Here is a 14,205-nt window from a genome sequence, read left to right as displayed (position 1 = left end):
GGATACAAGCCATGATGTGTATGCGCAACCTCCTGATTTTAGAAATGGGTTATGTCAGAATGCCAGATGCAAGGGAGGGCACCAGGATGAGGTCTCTTGTTATCTGGTGTGCTCCCTGGGGCATTTGGTGGGCTGCTGTGAGATACAGGAAGCTGGACTAGATGGGCCTATGGCCTGATCCAGTGGGGCTGTTCTTATGTTCTTATGCTTTGCAGCTGCCATAAAGCAGCCTCCCCGGCACAATACTAGGGGGAGGGAGATAGAATTGGGTGTTAAATTGGCTTAACTCCACCAACAGAATAGCAATATGTCTTCAGGACAGTCTCTGGTGGTGACAAAAATTGGTAAGTCTTCAAGGAAAATAATATTTTTTAAAAGGGACCTTGATTCTAAGAGACTATTACAAGTATCACTTTTAAATAACATAAGTTGACGATTTTGCTGCAGACGTTTGTCATTGCGAATCCAGAGACTGAGTTCATTTCTTTTTGTTTGGTTCCAGGTGGAAGAATAAAATGTATAGATACTGCAGTCTTTCTCAGATTTTTCCCTTTGATTGGTTGGATGGTCCAGTGGGAAGATCTTCAGTGTTGTGAAGGCTGAATTCCTTTCCATTCAATGTATCTGCAATACATCCTTTTCACAACAAGACCCTTTAGTGCTTTTGTGACATTGGACTTCCACAATCGGCAGAAAGTGGAATTAAAACTGTGGTTCCACCTGACACTTATTCTAGTGCTCAATTTCCCATAACATTTTCCCAGTGGCTGTCTCCAGGAATAAAAGCATAAGTATGTTTTTCAGAAGTAAATCCCATTTAGTTCTCAGAGAAGTGTGTTTAGGGATTGCAGCTTTCAGTCAACGAAGGACCCTTCATTTGGTGTGGTTGAAAGCAGCTCCTGTTTTGTCTGGGAGACCAGCATAACTAAAATCAGCCTTTAGTAATTTTCTCTTTTCAATCACCACAATCCAACCATTTCCACATTCATTTGTTTTATTTTGTATTAGCACAGTTGTATTTTAACAAAGAGGAAAGATATTAAAAATAGTAATCTTCTTTTGCTTTAGGTCAAAATCAAAATAAGTTTAAAGAAACAGGCAAAATTCTGACTGTGGGGGAACAAATTGTGTAGCGTGACATGGAAATAGCAGTGCAGCCTGCAAACTTAGGGCAAGCAATGCAGAAATATATAATGTGGAAACAACCCATACTGCAATTTTCTCCCACATCACCCCCAAGATCCCAAATATTGACCTTTCCCCCTTTTTGGTCCCCTGCCCCAGCCAACAAATTTACAATAGTTTCATTTGCAGGAATACCCACTCTACTAATGACTGTGCTATCCTGCTGAGAACTTGTTTAAAAAAAAAGGGTGTTAGTGCCTCATCAAGCACCTGTGCTGTCCCATTGATTGGCAATTTTTCCTGGCAAGATTTGTTTCCAGAAGAGGAAACACATGCTTGAGTGACCTGATTTGAGACTACAACTGCAGGCTCTTATTAGAAAAATATTGTGGGACTACTACAATGCATCATAGGAAGAATAAGTTCAGATATTACCGTATCCCATGAGAATTCTTCCTGGTAGAACAGATCTCCCACACTGCTTACCTATACGGCAATCCTTGGAGCTTATATTTGTCTTGGTTTTATAGATTTAAGGTCCAATCCTAGCCAACTTTCCAGCGCTGATGCAGCTATGCTAATGGGTTGCACACTGCATTCTGTGGTGGTGGGGCAGTCCTGGAGGACTCCTCAAGGTCATGTTTGTTCCCTTACCTATGGAATGGATTGTGGCTGTGTTGGTGCTGGAAAATCGGATAGGATTTGGCCCTTAGTTCTTCATGAAAATGGTAGGTCTTTTCCTTCCTCAGTTCTGAATCACTGTGCTTTGCATAGATCTGTTGCAGCTTTTTCAAACTACATTACACATTCTCATTAACAAGGTCTTTTCAGTTTGAATGTCCCTTGAATTAAACTCATTCCCATCTGTCATAATATTGATTAGGAAAATTTTGTTTCGCATCAGTGTGCAAGCACATGAGTAGGTTTGGAGGTAAAAAAAAATTGAGGAGGCAGCCACGTACTTAAAATGCCTGTTTTGTTTTCAGTGATTTTATTAGCTTATCTTCACCAGTGCTTGGTTGCCCTTCAGATGGTGAGAGAGAGAAGGAGCCAGGCTGTGTTGAGTCACTAAGGGCCCAATCCTATCCAACTTTCCAGTGCCAATGCATCCATAATGCACCCCTGAGCTAAAGGAACAAATATTGCCTTACCTTGAGGAGGCCTCTGTGCTTAGTCTTCACTGAAGGGCATATACCCTTGGCACAGTTGCGCCAGTGCTGAAAAACTGGATAGGATTGGGTCCTAACCTGCCCAGGACTAGGAACAACTATTCATCCCTTTCCCTCCCATTGAGCAGCCTACCCTCCAACAGCAGCAAACCATATGTATTATTTTATTATTATTTCTAATCTACTTCTCTACCAGAGTCCCCAAATGGCTCACAAATTTTTATTATAGTAATACTACTATTTATTTGATTTTCTCTGTATAATGTTTTAATTTTTTTGTTGAATAGCAGTATATAGATATTCTTAATAACTATAATATGATGCATTTCGTATTACAATTTTGTAACATGATGCATTTCCGGGGGTGGGCAGGCAGGCAGGGAGAGGGAGGTGGGGCTGGGATCCGGCAGTTATGCTGGATCTCAGTCCCTGTTCCCTGAGAGAACGGAGCGGCTTCAAGCTGCTCTGCTCTCCTCGGACTTGTGCCGCCTCCAGATGTGGCGCAAGTACAAAGAAACCTATTGGGTCCAGCAGCCCTTACCCAGAGATAAGGGGAAATGTTTCCCCTTACCTCTGACTGAGCTACTTATGACCACTATCCTGCACTGGATACAGCGCAAGCCTCCTGGCTTGCCTGTTGCAGCGCAGGATAGAATTGCACCCTTTGGTTGGTTTGTTTGTTTTTAAGGATTCTACCACTTAGGTTGCAATCCTATGCCCACTTACCTGGGAGAAGTCCCATGGGACTGAATATGACTTACTTTTGAGTAGACATGACTAGGACTGCACTGTTAGCCACATAGTCTGCTATGTTGTTGTTTTTTATCACATCTTCAGAAAAACATTGAGTATGAGTACATTTGCTGAGAGTCATGATGATCATATACAGCAGTAGTTCTCAAAGTGGGGTGTTGCAACACCCCAGCTGGAGAGCCCTGGCTGCTTCCCCCTTAAGGAGTGTGTAATTTACAGCAGAATGCAATGAAACAAGCCCAAGTGAAATATTTTGATTCTATCAAAAGTTATGGCCAAAAAGCAAGAAAACAAAAATGCTTCTGTCTCATGTAACAAAAAGTATAATTTCCTTAACTCAGAACTGACCTATGAGACTGGGGCTGCAATCCTAACCATACTTTCCTGAGAATAAGCCCCATTGAACAAACTAGGACTTACTTCTAAGTAGACCTGGTTAGGATTGTGCCCTGATTGTTCTAAGAACCAATGAGATGTTGTTATGATACAGCATGGAACTCATTAGGTATTAATATGAGTCAGCTCTCATTTCCATGTATCATAATACAGTTACCCCTGCTAACTGGCTAAAGAGGCAGTTTTTCAAGTGGCGCTCCTCTTCTATTTAGCATGGAGAGAACAGCTATCCCTCTTCACCCCAGAACAGTGTCTCTAACCAATAAAAGGCACACTTTTTATTTCTTTACTTAATTAAGTTTTGTTGTGGGGGGGCTACAACTTTGACCCCAGGTAGCAGATAGATGCCTTAGCTATGCCACTGGCTGGAGGGAGGTGGCAGAGCAAGCAGTTGGCGAGCTTCTGGGGGAAGGAGACAGATTTTCCCCTGATCTTCACTTTTTTAAAACCCCAGGTGTGACATCACTTCCAGTTGTGATATCACTTCCGGGGCATCATTTTAAGCTTGGCACCTGGCTACACAATCATTAGCTACACCACTGCATTAAGAATTACTATTACTGGGTTCCACTACTAATTTTCCTAGGCTTTAATGTTTTACAGAAAATAGTAAGACACTATTTCATTTATGAAGCAAAGGACAAATGGACAAAGATATGTTCTTCTTAAAGAAATGAATATATTGTCAGCTGAAGGTATAAAGAGGGAATAAGAGCAGTTTGTTTCTGTCACCCAGTGAGAGCACAATTTCACTCTTAGCTAGTTTGTTACACTTGAAATGGAGAACAAACTAATGCAGGGGTATGAGACTCTTAACATGTAGGACATTTTGCATACTAGATAGTGTGCTCTGCTATGTCTGTTCAGAGAGTTCCAGGTAGAGATACATAGCAGTCTCTGACCTGCCATTAAACTGGTACAATTACTATCTTTGAAGTGGCAGACAGGCTAACGTAGAAGGTGACCCAGACAGCTTCAGCTTTTGAAAATGAGCAATTATAGTTTGCTGTGCCTTGACTGGAGAGGAGTAATTCTCAGGCAGGAGATTCAGACATGTTGCCACTTCTTACAACTCTCAAGACTTACAGAAGAGGAGCCAATATAATTTTGCGATCCCTGAAGCTGACAATGTGAGTTTATGACAAATACCCTTCAGAGCCAGGAAAATCATGGCTGCTTGGTAGCAAAGGATTTAACAAGTTTGATGTTGCCATTTAAGATTTTTCCCACCCATTCTGATCCCCAAGGGCGCAATCTATCCTGTGCTAGAACAGGCAAGCCAAGAGGCTTGCGCTGTATCCAGCGCAGGACAGGGGCCAAAGCAGCTCAGCCAGAGGCAAGGGGAAACTTTTCCCCTTGCCTCTGGCTTGCGCTGACCCAAACCAGTGGGATTGCACTGGCCCAAGCCGGTGGGTCAAGATTGGGCCCTAAATGTTATGATGCTATTTTTTTTTTAAGAAAGCAATTTTCTTTTAAAAAAATGCTAACATTTTTTTAAATGTTTTTAGTACCTATTAATTTAGAATATTCTTTTGTATTTTTTTTAGCTTTGTGGCCTATGACGGTGCGGTATCATAGAATCTGTTTCAAAAGTTTAGCGTTACGAAAATAGTTAGAAAACTGGTATACAATAGCAGCTAAGGAAGTAAGCTACAAACTACCATGAGTGTTTGAAATTTCATGTCAGCCATGAACTCACAGGATGGCCTTAAGCAAAACATTATTTCTCAGCTTAAGTGACACATATGCAATGTGGAAATAGTAATTCTGACTTGGGTGTCGTAAAGATTGCTTCAAATTACTGTATATGAAGAGTTTTGAACATCCTAAAGTGCTTTATAAATGCTTAATGTAAATGCCTCTAGTGGACTAGAAGTAGAAGGGATTAAGAGCCCAATCCTGTGCTCAGCGGCAAAGGTCTGTGCCACCAAGCACTGTTGCAAATGTGCCACAAGGCACATTTGCCAGCCTCACCGCCGGGCTCCCGCCGGCGCTAGACCAGCGCCGGCCAGTGCTGGGTTAGCATGGGACAGTCATCCAGCTTCCACAACTCAGCGGTCTCCTGCACCGCCAAGCAGTGGCACGGCAAACGGGTGTGGGGATGGGGGCAGGGAGGAGTCATTCCGGGGAGGGGGGAGGCCGGCGGGGGGATGGAGAGAGAGCAGGGAGGAGGCGTGACGGGGAGGTGTGACGCAGGGAGAGGTGAGGGCTGGAGGCATACCGGGGGAGGGATGGGAGACGGGTCCACAGACCTCTGCTCTGCAGGATCCAAGGCACTCGTGTAGGGCTGCGCGCCCTACACAAGTGCCTTTACCTTACAGTAAAGTGAGTAGCCCCATTGCGGGGCTGCTTACCTTATTTGGGGGAAGGGGACAAAAGTCTCCTTCTCCCGAGGCACCTCCCACAGTAGTTCGGGAGGCACAGGATCCGGCAGCAGCCGTTCTCGGTGCCGCCGAGCCTGGGCACCCCAGCCAGCTCAGGATTGGGCTGCCCACTGTTTCTCCCTGTAGTTAATCTATCACAAAAGTATGATCTAATCTTGTGAGGTAAACTATATGTGGCATACATATCTTGAGAAATGCTTCTGACAACCCAGTCCAACCTAAAAAACACCTCACCAGTTCAGGAGCACTAAGAGCCTTCTCAGTCCTGTGCCAGCTATTTTGCTGGTGCAGGACTGTGATGTGTAAAGGCAGCGGAAAAAAGGAAAAGGCTATATTTTGGCCACACATTTGTGCCTCTGAACCCGCTCTTTCCCTCCCTCATTCCACTCTCTCCCTACTCTCTCCCTGCACAGAAACCACTTCCTCCATTTCTCCACTTCCTACCCCCGTTTACCCACTACCTGCCTCCACCACTACCTTATGCTGGCAGATGATGGCCTGGCTGCCGGTCCACATGCACTGCAACCAGTGACTGGGCTGGCAGCCTTGACATGCTGGGTGACGGTGCTGGAGTGTGTAACAGCATTGTGCAACTTCCAGTAGAATCAGGCACTTCTGCCTGGATCCTGCCTGTTCTGCTGCCAGAATTCATGTTTTACCAGCAAATTTAAGTAGGACTGTGATCTGAGAAGGCCTGGGGATCAGGAGAGTCCCTGGAACAGAACTGTATAGGATATGGAGAACTGCAGGCACATAAAAATGTGGCAAAACCTGCTCCTTTTTGTATGAACAGAAGTGTATTCCATTCATGCAAGATCTTCTGGTATCATAGGCTTGCCGGCAAAGGTGCTCTTTTAATATTAAGGTGCAAAATACTTAAAACTAATTGAAAACTGAGAATGATAGAAACATAGTGTACTTTATTTTCGTTTTAAAAAATTATACTGTTATCCATCCAAAGAGTAGCTTTGTTTAACTCCTCAAATAAAGTAATTATAGACAAACATGGGTTTCCCCCTAAACTCAGATTGCAATTCTTGGAAATTAATTTAATCATGAGAGCATGATTTCTAGGAAGGACTTTTGCCACAGCACAACCTGCTGATTCTTGTTTTTCCAGTATTGATTTTACAAATAGGTTTTACACAGTAGGTTATATTTGGTTAACATGTATGTAATTCACAAATAAAAAGAAGAATGTTCATTTCACATACAAATATTCTGCAAATATATATACAGAAATACAGTACCATGCACGATCATTTCTAGCCAGTGTTCCTGACTTTGACTTCTAGCCAAAGTTCCTGTGGATTTGCGAACTAAAAGTTACATGCTTCTTTGAATCCCAGCGGTCGTACAGTTATGGTCGGGATTCAAAGAAGCATGTAAATTTTAGTTCTGCAAATCCACAGGAACTTTGGTCATGAGCTTTTAGACATGGACATAACTTTATCATGTTTCTGCATGATAAACACTATTTAAAACTACCAATAGTGCTGGTAGCAGCTAGTGTGCCATCAGAAGGAAAGGGGTGCCAAAAGGGGTACCATTGCTGGATTTTGTGCTGTTTCTGAATAGGAAGCATGTCGTTATAATACTGTTATTACCCAATCTGTGTATGAAAACCTTTGAGGCTCAAAATCTTGCAGTTGCTTCTTCTGAAAACTCCCTGCTCTTCAGAACCCTAACTTCACAAATTATGGTTGCTTATTTGGCTATTTCCTTACCTTTTGGAAACAAGTTTCCCAGTGAAGATTTATCTTCAGAAATGTATCCCATGTGTCAAAAGGATGCCATGCATTTGAGGGAAACTCAAATTTGAGTGAGTGAATTGCTGAGCAAATTGTGCACGACACTCCTGCACCATTTCCTGTATGTGAATCAGTGAACAGAGAATTTCAAATAGCATAGGCAGACAAATGAGTGCTAATGGATACATACTTCAGCAAGCAGTTTGTCTAGGATTTAAATCTGTATGGTCTTATATTATTTCAGTAACCAAAAAGTCAAGATGCTGGAATTTGTTAGTTATGAATTTTCCTCCTGTATCAGGATAACTTCGGCTCACCTTTTGATTTGACTAGTTCATCTGAAATTTTTGGCAGCATGAAATTAAGGCTCAACATCTCAGAGTTGCTGCTTCATTCTCTGGGGTGCCCAGGGGAGGAATCCAGACTTCGCAAAATGTCATTGTCTGCTTGTTTGGTTGTTCCCTGTGTCCAACCCAGTTTCTTTACTTTTTCAATGTGAGAATCGGTATTCAAAAACTGAAAACCCTTGCACCCAATCTGAAATGACCACAGAGACTTTCATTAATTTATTAGAGCTTGTGGCTATGCATTACTGTATTAGTCTGAATAGGAGTTGTCCCCAGTGAAACATAGTACTTTGCCTTTTTCCCTGAGGATGTGGCGTTGCCTTCCAGAAAAAATAATGGGTTACATGTTTATAATGATGGCATCCTTGTTGGATAGAGCATCAGGGGTTGCAAAGGAAGTCTTGTGCTCCCTTTTTCTAGTTTTCCAGCTAACCTCAAACCTTTATTTATTTATTTATTTATTTATTTATTTATTTATTTATTTAGCATCTCAGTCAATGGGGAGATGCGCAGGTTTTCCCTGCATCAAGTGTTTGCTCATATTTGCTGCAGAGGAAATGCATAACAGGGCATAAGATTTACCTTTTCAGATAAGGCAAAGTCTACTGAGTCTAGCACTATAGCTAATAAATAATTTATTTATTTAAAATATTTATATCCCACTTTCCATTCCCTGTTGAGTGGCTTATGGTATTTTTTTTTTTTTACAAATTAATATAACACAAAAGTAAAGGGGGACCTGCTTGTTTCCATCTCCTCCTAACAAGACAGTTTGTGTTCTCTGTGATGGGCAGCAGGTGCACAGTTTCACGTACTAGGGGTGGTGGGGATGGGGACTCTTCATCTTCCTGGCTTTTCACCTTTACCTGTACAATAATATTATTCTTCTAGATGACAGCTAATGTACGAGTATAACTCACAATTTTAATTTAGACTGTATGTTTATGAATGGTACAAGATCTATGATATCCTCCCTCATTTACTTTTTCTGATTTATTACATGATAAAACATTTAATAACCACATTCATGTCATCCAAAAACCTTAATAGCTTGTTTTCCATTAAGGATAACATTTTGTGGTTAACTTTGCTGGATTTTCTCTTTAAATAAATGTATGAAATGCATGAATGAATGTATTTACTTAGATCCCTCTACATCTTCTGAAGGCTTATGGAAGTGTTACCGAAAGGGCTGTTTTGTATAGGGGAATTATTACACTACTCTTATTGGAACCTTCAGGATCGCAGGCTGGATAACAAGGCGGCGTAATGCAGAGAAATTCCCTTTTGCTTAAAGAGGAGACTGAAAGATAACTTTTAATAAAAGATTATAGTTTTGTTACCAAAGCACAAAGGTAAACATTATGCACATGGAAAAATGATAGGTATATGTTTCTTAGTACCTGAATCTAGTGTACCTAGCTTTCATGGTGGTTGCATGTGGAGAGTATTTGGTGCATCCGAGGAAATTAGAAAAAGGGAAGGTTGTAGGGAAGGATTTTAGGGGTCCCTGGTCTGCCAAACCCAGTTGCTAACTAAAGATGGGGAGAAAAAGGGGGGGGGAAGAAGGGAAAGAGTTTCAGGCGCCAGATAGTTACCTGTCCTGTAGAGCAGTTGGATGGGGGGGGAGTCCTGTGTGGAGGACGCTCTGACACAACACAGATGTGTTGTGTCCTTGGAGGGGGAGCCAGAGAGAGAGCATGTGGCAGAAGCCCTCTCTTAAAAAGCGGTTTGCTGGCTGTCTGAGCCCGACAGCTCAGGCAGCTTGCTTACTACCACCAGCAGGGTGTTTGGAGTCAGGATGTCCCTTATCAGCAAAATTCAATGGGGTCTAATGGCTGGCTTCCTAGCTGGAGGAACAATACAATGAATGGGCAACCCAGGAAGGTAGTTCAATCTTGCATAGGGTACTTAAGCAGTGATTGAGTTACAATGAATACAGTAATGTAGGAGACTGGGTTAAAACAATACAATGGAGACACTTAAACAATGATTTACTGTGCCAGACTTTTTCCTATAATATGTGAATTTTGTAACCATGAGCTTGTGACTTGACCAGAGTTTTTTGGAAAAGTGTGCTGGGAGAAGTGTGGCCTGCATGAAGTTTTAGTAACATAACCAGATATAAAATCACAACTAAGGAAAAGGGATTTTCACGTAACCGAAGGTTATATTTAAATAATATTTAGATTATTGCGTTAAATAAAACTTCAATTTTTTGTTAGATACCAATTCATCATCTTTTAGAACTAAGCAAAGTTTTTAAAGTCTAGCTCAGGGGTGTCAAACATAAGGTCCGGGGGCCTGATGTGGCCCTCAGAAGCTTTTTTTCCTGCCCTCAGGCTCTCAGCTGCTGAGGTGTTACTGCTGAAAAGGCAGCCCACTTGAAAATTGGGCTTTCCCAAATCTTGAAATATGATCAAGATTTGTGTATTTTCTCTTCTGTCATTTGCAGTTAATGAGTTTCTATATGAGAACAAGGTCTGGTGTCTGGCCATTAGCTGCGTAATAATGCCACTTTCTGCTTTGTGATGTCACTTCCAGCCCTCAGCAGGAGCCCTGAATGCTAACTTTGGCCCTCTGTATGACATGAGTTTGACACCCCTGGTCTAGCTACACCTCCTCACATACTACCAGCTTATCTATCTGCCTGCCTGCCTGCCTGCCCGCCCAATTTTTACCCCTCTTTTATCCCCAAAGGGCACCAAAATTAGCTTACAAAAAATCATGAAACCATATTTAAAACAGTCATTACAATTAAAATATCTGTGGACATTAAAAACAACCTTTAAATATTTGCAATAAATTTGTAAACCTTCTAAGCAAAACCTGTTAGGAAAGGACAGTATCAGTAAATGGCAAATAATCATCTGTTATTAAAATGACCATGAACTCAGAAGCCTTGTTTGAAAAGAAAATCTTTAGGCTCTGCCGGGAAGCCTCTAAGGAGCGAGCTGTTCGTAAACTGAGGGAGTTCCATAAGGCTGTTGCCATTACTGAGAAGGCGCTATGTCTTGGCACCACCCCTCCCACCTCCATGGATGATGGAACTTGTAAAAGGACCTTTTCTAATGACTGGAGGAGTCGAGCTAGATTATACAGAAATAGGCGATCTCTAAATACTCTGGATTCAAGCTGTAGAGGGCTTTAAAAGGCAAAATTAGCACCTTGAATTGGGCCCAGAAACAAATTGGCAATCAGTGCAGCGGCCCAACAGCGTTAAACTGCCTACCTCTAGCAATCACACAAGCCACTGCATTCTGCACTAACTGCAGTTTTCAAACCATCTTCAAGGGTACCCCCACACTCAAGACAGTGTTACCTACTGTTTTTGCTGATTTATTAGTTTTATAGCGCAATCTTATACACGTTTACTCAGAAGTGTCTTACTGTGTGGCGTATTCCCAGGAACGCGTGCAGATTGTAGCTCTAATGTTTTGATTGATTGTTGTTTATAGTGTTTAATGTTGTATAGCAGTGGTTCCAAAACTGTGGGTCATAACATGATTTTTGATGGGTTGCAAAACTGACAAACTGATCGCTAACAAGAAAAATATATTGTGCTCTATGGAACCTGAAACAGAGCAGCATATGAACATTTACTATCAAGTAGGTGGCCATACCTGGTCCACTATGAAGGGCAGGACAAGGGAAATATAACGCCACCGGAATGATCCAGTGAACAAGGAGCTCAACAAATGTTCCAGAAAGTGGTGCCCCCCCGTGCCATAGTAAAAAGAATAAAAACAGAGGCTTGAGCTGCTGGTAAAGTGAAACTTTTTTAAAAGTCTCATAATCCTAGTTAGAATGTCCCGGGTCCCAGTAGAATGTCATTTTAAAAAGTGGGTCCTGGGAACCACTTGTATGGTTTAATCCTGTATGCCATCTTGACATAATTGTATTGCTAGTACGAGGTATTTTAAACAAACAAAAAAAAGTTGCTAAAAAAAGTGTCGGAAGAAGAGTCATGCCAAGTCAAGGCTTAGATATATCATTAAAAATGGATATTCTTCATAACTGTAGATTGCTGAACTCATTTCTTCATGTGCTCTTGTATGAAATTACCATATTTATAGCCTGGTCAAAAATGGGTACTCAAGCCTGAACTTCAGATAGTATAGGGCAGGGACAAAAGCATTAGGATTTTGTTTGAGGACACACAAAGCTTGGATCATAGCCAAATAATGCTATCTGAGACTTTTTGTGCTTAGGTTGAAGAGGCAGGAGCTAGATAATGGTGCACCAGAAAATATATTATACTGGCATTGCTGGTGTTACGCCAGAACATATTTTCTTATGCATTTGTTTTAAAAAAGAATACCCCTGCATGTAACAGCAAGAATGGGATGTATGAATGATTTGCACTTTAAGGTCCTGTGCAAGAGGTCAAAAAGGGAAAATGCCCATGACGAGATGTATATTTATATGGAAAGAATGTGCACCTCACCACAGGAAATATATGTGTGTTTCTCGCTTTCTCACAAGACTTGAAAGAATAGGGGAAGCATGTGTCTCTTATAGCATGTTTCACCAGATCCAGGTGTAATGCAAAGGCACTACCCATAAAGTTCCTCATAAGCAAGGTATAAAAATCAAGACTTCTTTGTTTTAATATGTAATGATAGATTTATGAAAAGAGTACAGTATATTGAGAAGAATAATGAGAAAATTGTGTGTGTGTGTGTGTGTGTGTGTGTGTGTGTGTGTGTAAACAATTTTCTCATTAACATATTAATATATAAAATTAATATATAAAATATATAAAATTATAAAAAACATACACAGTGATTCCTCAAGCTTGTGCCAAAGCATAGCAGCATCTTAATACAGCACACTAAAATTGTTCTGACACAAGAGAGATGTTACGTGTGAGATGAGAAATATAGTTGGTACTGTGAGAGGGTGCAAATCATAATAAAAGCAAAACAGCGTTGAGCAATGAACTGAATTAAAAGGAGGCAATTATGTGACAATGTTCTCTCTCAGCTAAAAGCCCTCATGGAATTTGCTCCTTAATTTGGCAGCTGGTGTGGAACATTTTCAAACTGAGTGTGGCAGGTGTTCTCAAGTTCTTTCATGCTATAGTGATAGTCCAAAATGTAATGGGCCTTGCCTTGAGCATCTATATTCCTTTGGTTTTCTTAGGGCCCAATCCTAATGGCTCGCTGTGCTGCCAGAAAACATGTTCTGGCAGCACAGCTTGCTTTATGGCTGTCACAAAAGGTGCATGCCACACAGTGTGACTTGGCCGCAAGTGGTTAGTACCAGTGAGTCAGCATGGTGGGCAGGCAAGGGGTGTGCAGAAGAAGGCGAGGAGGAGAAAGTACAGAGAAGAGACTGGGGAGAAGGGGGTGGATTGAGGCTGGGAAGGGGCAGTTCAGTATCAGCGTCAGTGGTGCCTCTGATATCCTTTCCTCCTCCGTGGCCTCGATCCACTGACCCAGGTCCACTTGGACTTGTACTAGCACAGTAGCTGGTACAGGTCCTACTAGACCGAGCAGGCAATGGAGGCTTGCACCAAGGCAAGGGAACAAACGTTCCCGTATCTCAGCAAGGCTTCTGGCACCTGAAACTCCCATGCAGGATGCAACATGCACCTTGTTGGAACTGCATCAGCGCAAGTGGAGTTAAGTAGGGATGGGGCAGCCCATCAATTATATGTATCACCATATTTAAATATTGGCTTGAATCCTTAGTTGTGGTTGCAACTAAGGCACTTCCATTTGTGCAAGGGAGAGGTGATTTTTGCTGCTCCCCCTTACTTCTGCAAACTCATGTGCTGTACGCCATCCTGCTCTGGACGACCATCAGTTCAGTGATGGATATGCAAAACTTCACGTTTGGAAGAGTACAACCTTATTGGTATAATTAATTCAGGTGCTGAGTTCTGAATTATACTTGGCAAAATATGCCTTGAATTTCATGAAATAAGCAGGTAAATTATCCTTGAAGTGAGGATAATGGCGCCATAGCTGGTCTTTCATATACTACTCAAGTGTTTGTTATTCACTTTTCTAAACGTGTGGGTCACATTGTCTGCTCTTGATTACAGACCACATTAATCCTAAAAGCACAGAGTAGGAATTATGTCCAAAATAGCTCTTGGAAGATGTGGTAATCCTTCTTCTTCACATTGTACTTATCCTGCATTTGTAGTGCTATCTGACAGAATTCTACAGTGGCAGGATTCTATGAGTCCTGCCACTATAACCACCCTCTCTAAATGCAATAAATCCCCCAAAGAAGGGTGGCTCAAACAGAGTTTTGAATTGACAGTTCT

The 14,205-nt window shown here is 41.8% G+C and overlaps 1 protein-coding gene across 1 annotated transcript in view; it reads left to right on the top strand.

Moving 5' to 3' along the window:
- Positions 1 to 14,205, top strand: part of KCNK2 (potassium two pore domain channel subfamily K member 2) — a 99,531-nt gene that overhangs the window by 48,819 nt on the left and 36,507 nt on the right. The gene's annotated exons all lie outside the window — the stretch shown is intronic.

Source organism: Tiliqua scincoides, chromosome 1 (genome assembly GCF_035046505.1).
Source record: "Tiliqua scincoides isolate rTilSci1 chromosome 1, rTilSci1.hap2, whole genome shotgun sequence".
Taxonomy (NCBI): Eukaryota; Metazoa; Chordata; class Lepidosauria; order Squamata; family Scincidae; genus Tiliqua; species Tiliqua scincoides.
Note: the sequence above shows the minus strand (reverse complement) of the source record. Positions and strands in the feature narration are given on the sequence as shown.